General features: G+C 33.3%; 1 pseudogene; it reads right to left on the reverse strand.

Moving 5' to 3' along the window:
* Nucleotides 1-1,889: 1,889 nt before the first annotated feature.
* On the reverse strand, nt 1,890-1,984 carry LOC132275527 (U6 spliceosomal RNA; annotated as a pseudogene).
* Between the last annotated feature and the right edge of the window lie 4,283 nt (nt 1,985-6,267).

A 6,267-nucleotide genomic window follows, 5' to 3' on the forward strand; every position in this document is an offset into this window, starting at 1 on the left:
GTTCCCCACATAGGCATACATGAAAACACCTAGTAACTAAGGTAGACATGATAGCGAAAATACCTAACAAATGACTTAGAAAGTCCTCCCAGTTAATTTCCCGACAAATTAAGTTAAACTTCTTTACTTGGAGACAGAGATTGTTTTGCATATGGTATGAGTGTAAAAGGCAAAGAAATCGACAAAAATTAACCTGGAATGAATGATAAAATATTATTTTATAAAAAAATTAAATCTAGTGTGATATTGTTGTGTGTGGAGGTTGAGTGTTTGTGTATCGGCGGTGAAAGGGGTAATATATATATATATATATATATATATATATATATATATATATATATATATGTCTTGTAATTTTAGTGCAACTTTTAGCATATTTAATTAGCTCCATGGATTACTAATGTTGGTCTATCATTTATGAATTATTGATTGGAGTACTAAATAATGACTTCATTAACAAAGATCTAGTCCACCCACAAGAGAAATAATGGCTCAAAGCCCTTTTGGCATTAGTGAGTCTTTGAATGAAAAATGAAGTATGTTAGTGATTGATATGAAGCTGCAATTTTAGGCAGTTACATAAGCATCACCATAACATTACCCATAACTTTCCATTTATTGATCAAGATCATCTCACGTGCAAACCTTCCACATTATCCAAGTGGGCCTCAATAGAATACTACCTTTTTGAATATTTGGTTATGAAAGTTGAAATTGCTAGGTTTTCTCTAAAACAAGAAAGGAAATACAGAGTACTTTCATGTAAATCCTATAGAAATACTCCTATATATTTATTTTTAGCAATTTAAAGTAGAAATATCTTTTGGGTTGTGGTAAATTCTTGGGCAAATTACATAACACATGTCTCTACTTTCAATTTTTGGCACAATAACCCTACCAAAAAAAAAAAATACCTCCTTGAACTATCCAATTGTTGAAACAGGGCTCTCCAAACTTGGTTAACCATTATTACTATGTTGTTTCCATTTTACTTCTCACCCACCAGTTTCTTTGTTTCTCACGGATTTCCAGATTAAGCTTAATGTTAGAATTTCGCTGAAGAAGGGTATTCAAATAAATGGCTAATATAATCTAATCAAACTTATTGATTGACATAGTTATTACTATGGCAGATTGAGGCATGCAAATCTAGTGGTCCAAACTCATGTTATATTTGGTAAGGGGTTATATGGTTAGGGCCGATCATAATTCAATACGCAAACAGATGTGCTATTTAGATTTTTGTATCCCTAGTAACTAAGATAGAGACCGTAAAAAAAATCGAAAGAGTTAGAAAGTTCCCCTAAGATTTTCAGTTAAATTAAATAATTTTAACTTGGAGGAAGATTGGTTTGCATAGAGTGATAAAAAATGATTTAAAAAAAAAATTTAAATCTAGTAAAAGAATAAAATGGCTTATAGATACATGAGTTAGTAAGTCATGTGACGTAGTGTGGAAGGTGAAAATGCTAAGAACTTACTAGATACATGGGTTATTATGAACCTCATTATCAAATGACTTGAAAGATTACAAATTCATGGGAAATTTATGGAAATGTGCAAGTGTATTCGAAGAAATGAATGCCAATTTTCGTGAAAAGTCTTTGTAATTTTGCATATTAGCTTTCTTCTGCTATTTTGGGCACCTCAATTGAGGGTATTTACTATGTGAGCATGGAAAGCCACCATCAGTTACATTATTCACACTTTGTCTTTGAAAATTTTGTTCTCTCTTTTTTATTAATGCCTTCTTAATTTGTAGAACCTGAAATGACTTTAAAAATGTACATTTTTCCCTCCACCCAGTGAACTATATCTATGTTCCACAGAAAATATTTCTGTCCTAGCATGGTTTTTTTTGGTTAAGTACAAATTTTTTTTTCGCAAGTAAACAACAAAAATTTTTGTGCGTGTCATCCTTGCGCAGGGCCGTGCTAATCTTCTCTATATCATTCCAATTTTATTGAATGTCCCCAATGGGAACTGTCCTAGCATGGTTTTCCTTTGAAACAAATACATTCCAAAATCTACATTGCCAAAGTGCACTAGCTAGCCCCTGAAACAAATCATCGAAATGCATGCTTAATTATTATTTCACCTATTGGGTTAGAATCCATAAAAACCATACCCAAAACTAAGGTTAAATTTGTCGTAAGGTCTATAATTCTTATGTTCTTCAACTTGTTCTATAGAGGCACGATCATGGGAGAAATAAAAAAAATAAAAAAATAAAAATAGGGCAAGTGTTTTCGTTGAAAAAAATTTGTTTAAATATTTGTTTCGTTTGAGAACAAATAATGATCTAGTTCAAGTTTCTCTGTATTAAAATAAAAAATTCAGTAATATTGTCATTCAACAAAACTTAATTATATATAAAGTTCGTGTGAATGAGTACTCAAGTCGGAAGAGTGTATGCTTTGTGCAATATCTTGTAGAATAATTTCAGGGTTTAATATTTTGATGATCTTACGTACTCTTCTCCAAATAAAGGTATATATATATATATATATATATATATATATATATATATTGATTTACAAGCATGGAGAACAAGTAACCTAATAGAATCAATTACGCTAATTATAGGAAGCCTATCAATTACAGGAAAGATTTACAACAAAAGTCAACTCTAATTAATTAGCTTAATTTACAGCTATTTTGACACTCCTCAAGTTTGTGCATAGATATCGTTCATGTCCAACTTGAAAAGAGAGCTATGAAATGCTTGACTTGACACCACCTTAATTGGTGAGTACATCCGCATGCTGATCTTCAGACCGCACGTGAGGAACCTCTATAAGCTTTGCTTCCAATTTCTCCATTATAACATGCCTATCCACCTCAACATGTTTAGTGCGATCATGTTGGACTGGATTATGTGCACTGTACACGCTGCCTTATTACCACAATATAACTTAATTGGACTCACCGGTTCGAAACCTAAGTCATGCATTAAATTCCTTATCCATAGTAGCTTGCATATTCCCTTGGCCATTCCCCTGTATGGGAATGAAACTACCTTTGTGTTCTCATGAGTAAACATTAGGGATGGCAACAGGGCGGGGTGGGGCGGGGATTCCATTCCCCATCCCCATCCCCGATGCATTTTTCATTCTCCGTCCCCATCCCCGCTTAAAATTTTGCCAGAATCCCCATACCTGCCCCTGCCCCCTACACTTTATCCCCATCCCCGCCCCGCCCCCGGCCCCGACCTCTTAATTTTTTTTTTAATTAAAAAAACATATTTTTTCTTATTTTCATATATATAATAAATCTAATTTAGTAATAAATTATTATATATAATGGTATATTAGTAACTTTACACCTAATCGGGGAGGGGCGGGGTGGGTTTACCCCATCCCCGCCCCTGGCGGGGATTGATAAATTGCCCCCATCCCCATCTCCGTTTAGCTAAAAGGATCCCCATCCCCGTTATAAACGGGGCGGGCTGGGGCGGGGCGGGACCCCGGCGGGGATGGGGAATTTGCCATCCCTAGTAAACATTGGTCAAATTACTTAAAAGCCCTCTTAATTTTATATGTTAGGGTGTCAGGGTGTGTACATGAAGGATAATAATAATAATAACAATAATAATAATAATCATTCCCCACATAAGCAAACATGAAAACTCCTAGGAACTAATGTAGACATGGTAGAGAAAAGACCTAACAAATAACTTAGAAAGTCCTCCCATGATTTCTAGTTAATTTCTCGACAAGTTAAGTTAAACTTCTTAACTTGGAGAGGAAGATTGTATTGCATAAAGTGTAAAAGACAAATAAATCGACCAAAATTAGCATGGAATGAAGTGATAAAAAATTATTTTTAAAAAATTAAATCTAGCGTGATTTTGTTGTGTGGGGAGGTTGAGTGTTTGAGCATCAGTGGAGGCATAATACACACACACACACACACACACACACACACATATATATACATATTATCTCTCTGTAATGAATGTCTTGTAATTTTAGTACGACTTGTAGCATATTTAATTTGCTCCATGGATTACTAATCTTCGTAATTAGCATGGCTGAAAGGGAAAGACAATATGTATCACCTACAAGTTTTTGTGGTTTATGTATGTTCTATATCCAAGTTCTTTCCATTTTGCTTCTCACCAACCAGTCTCTCTAAATGTCTCGCATGGAGATTAAGATAGCTCTCATATGCGTGGAAAGTTCATATTCAGTTCATCAAAAGTTGGGAAGAATTTCATACGAAATTAACTGAAATGTTTATCAACTAGTTGATTTACCTTTTTTTTTTTTTTTTTTGCAATTATTAATTGATGTAATCAAAAAGTTGAATAAAGGTGATACATTTATTTGCATTGGTCGGGACCACATGATGGTCCCGGCAAGAAATACTTTAATGCTTATGTTATATTAGATTCGGTAAATCGAATAGCTCATACGGGACTGTACGAATTCTGATGGTTCAAAATAAATCAACCAGGATGATATAATTAAAAGAAACATAGAACGACTTCACACATGCCTTCACTGAAACTTAAATAAAAACCCTACATTTGCGAAGTAGGGATATGATACCGCTACGTCACTGGTCCGTTGGTAAAAATTATTTTGCATAGATTGTTAAAGACAAAAAAATTGACCAAAGTTAACATGGAGAGACCTGATAAAAAAATTAAATCTAACTTGATTTTGTTGTTTGGTGAGATTGAGTGTTTGAGCATTGGTGGAGGCGTTATATATATATATATATATAACTGAATTTATTGTAATTTTAGTACAACTTTTAGCATATTCAATTTGCTCCATGGATTACTAATGTTGGTCTATCATTTATGAATGATTGATTGGAGTACTAAATAATGACTTCATTAACAAAGATCTAGTCCACCCACAAGAGAAATAATGGCTCGAAGCCCTTTTGGCATTAATGAGTCTTTGAATGAAAAATGAAGTATGTTAGTGATCGATATGAAGCTGCAATTTTAGGCAGTTACATAAGCATCACCATAACATTACCCATAACTCTCCATTTATTAATCAAGATCATCTCATGTTCAAACCTTCCACATTATCCAAGTGGGCCTCAATAGAATACTACCTTTTTGAATATTTGGTTATGAAAGTTGAAATTGCTAGGTTTTCTCTAAAACAAGAAAGGAAATACAGAGTACTTTCATGTAAATTCCTATAGAAATACTCCTATATATTTATTTTTAGCAATTTAAAGTAGAAATATCTTTTGGGTTGTGGTAAATTCTTGGGCAAATTACATAAAACATGTCTCTACTTTCAATTTTTGGCACAATAACCCTACCCAAAAAAAAAACCTCCTTGAACTATCCAATTGTTGAAACAGGACTCTCCAAACTTGGTTAACCATTAGTACTATGTTGTTTCCATTTTACTTCTCACCCACCAGTTTCTTTGTTTCTCACGGATTTCCAGATTAAGCTTAATGTTAGAATTTTGCTGAAGATGGGTATTCAAATAAATGGCTAATATAATCTAATCAAACTTACTGATTGACATAGTTATTACTATGGCAGATTGAGGCATGCAAATCTAGTGGTCCAAACTCATGTTATACTTGGTAAGGGGTTATATGGTTAGGGCCGATCATAATTCAATACGCAAATAGATGTGTTAATTCAGATTTTTGTTTCCCTAGTAACTAAGGTAGAGACCCTAAAAAAAAATCGAAAGACTTATAAAGTCCCCCTATGATTTTCAGTTAAATTAAATAATTTTAACCTGAAGGAAGTTGATTTGCGTAGAGTGATAAAAATGATTTTAAAAAAAAATTAAATCTAGTAAAAGAATAAAATGGCTTATAGATACATGAGTTAGTAAGTCATGTGTGTGGAAGGTGAAAATGCTAAGAACTTAATAGATACATGGGTTATTATGAACCTCATTACCGAATGACTTGAAAGAATACAAATTCATGGGAAATTTATGGAAATGTGCAAGTGTATTCGAAGAAATGAATGCCAATTTTTGTGAAAAGTCTTTGTAATTTTGCATATTAGCTTTCTTCTGCTATTTTGGGCACCTCAATTGAGGGTATTTACTATGTGAGCATGGAAAGCCACCATCAGTTACATTGTCTTTGAAAATTTTGTTCTCTCTTTTTTACTAATGCCTTCTTTGTAGAACCTGAAATGACTTCAAAAATGTACATTTTTCCCTCCACCCAATGAACTATATCTATATTCCAAAGAAAATATTTCTGTCCTACCATGGTTTTTTTTCGGTAAGTACAAATTTTTTTCTCCGTAAATAAACAACA

Source organism: Cornus florida, unplaced genomic scaffold (assembly GCF_030987335.1).
Source record: "Cornus florida cultivar Cherokee Brave unplaced genomic scaffold, ASM3098733v1 CherokeeBrave_3.0.0_Hap2_Chr09, whole genome shotgun sequence".
Taxonomy (NCBI): Eukaryota; Viridiplantae; Streptophyta; class Magnoliopsida; order Cornales; family Cornaceae; genus Cornus; species Cornus florida.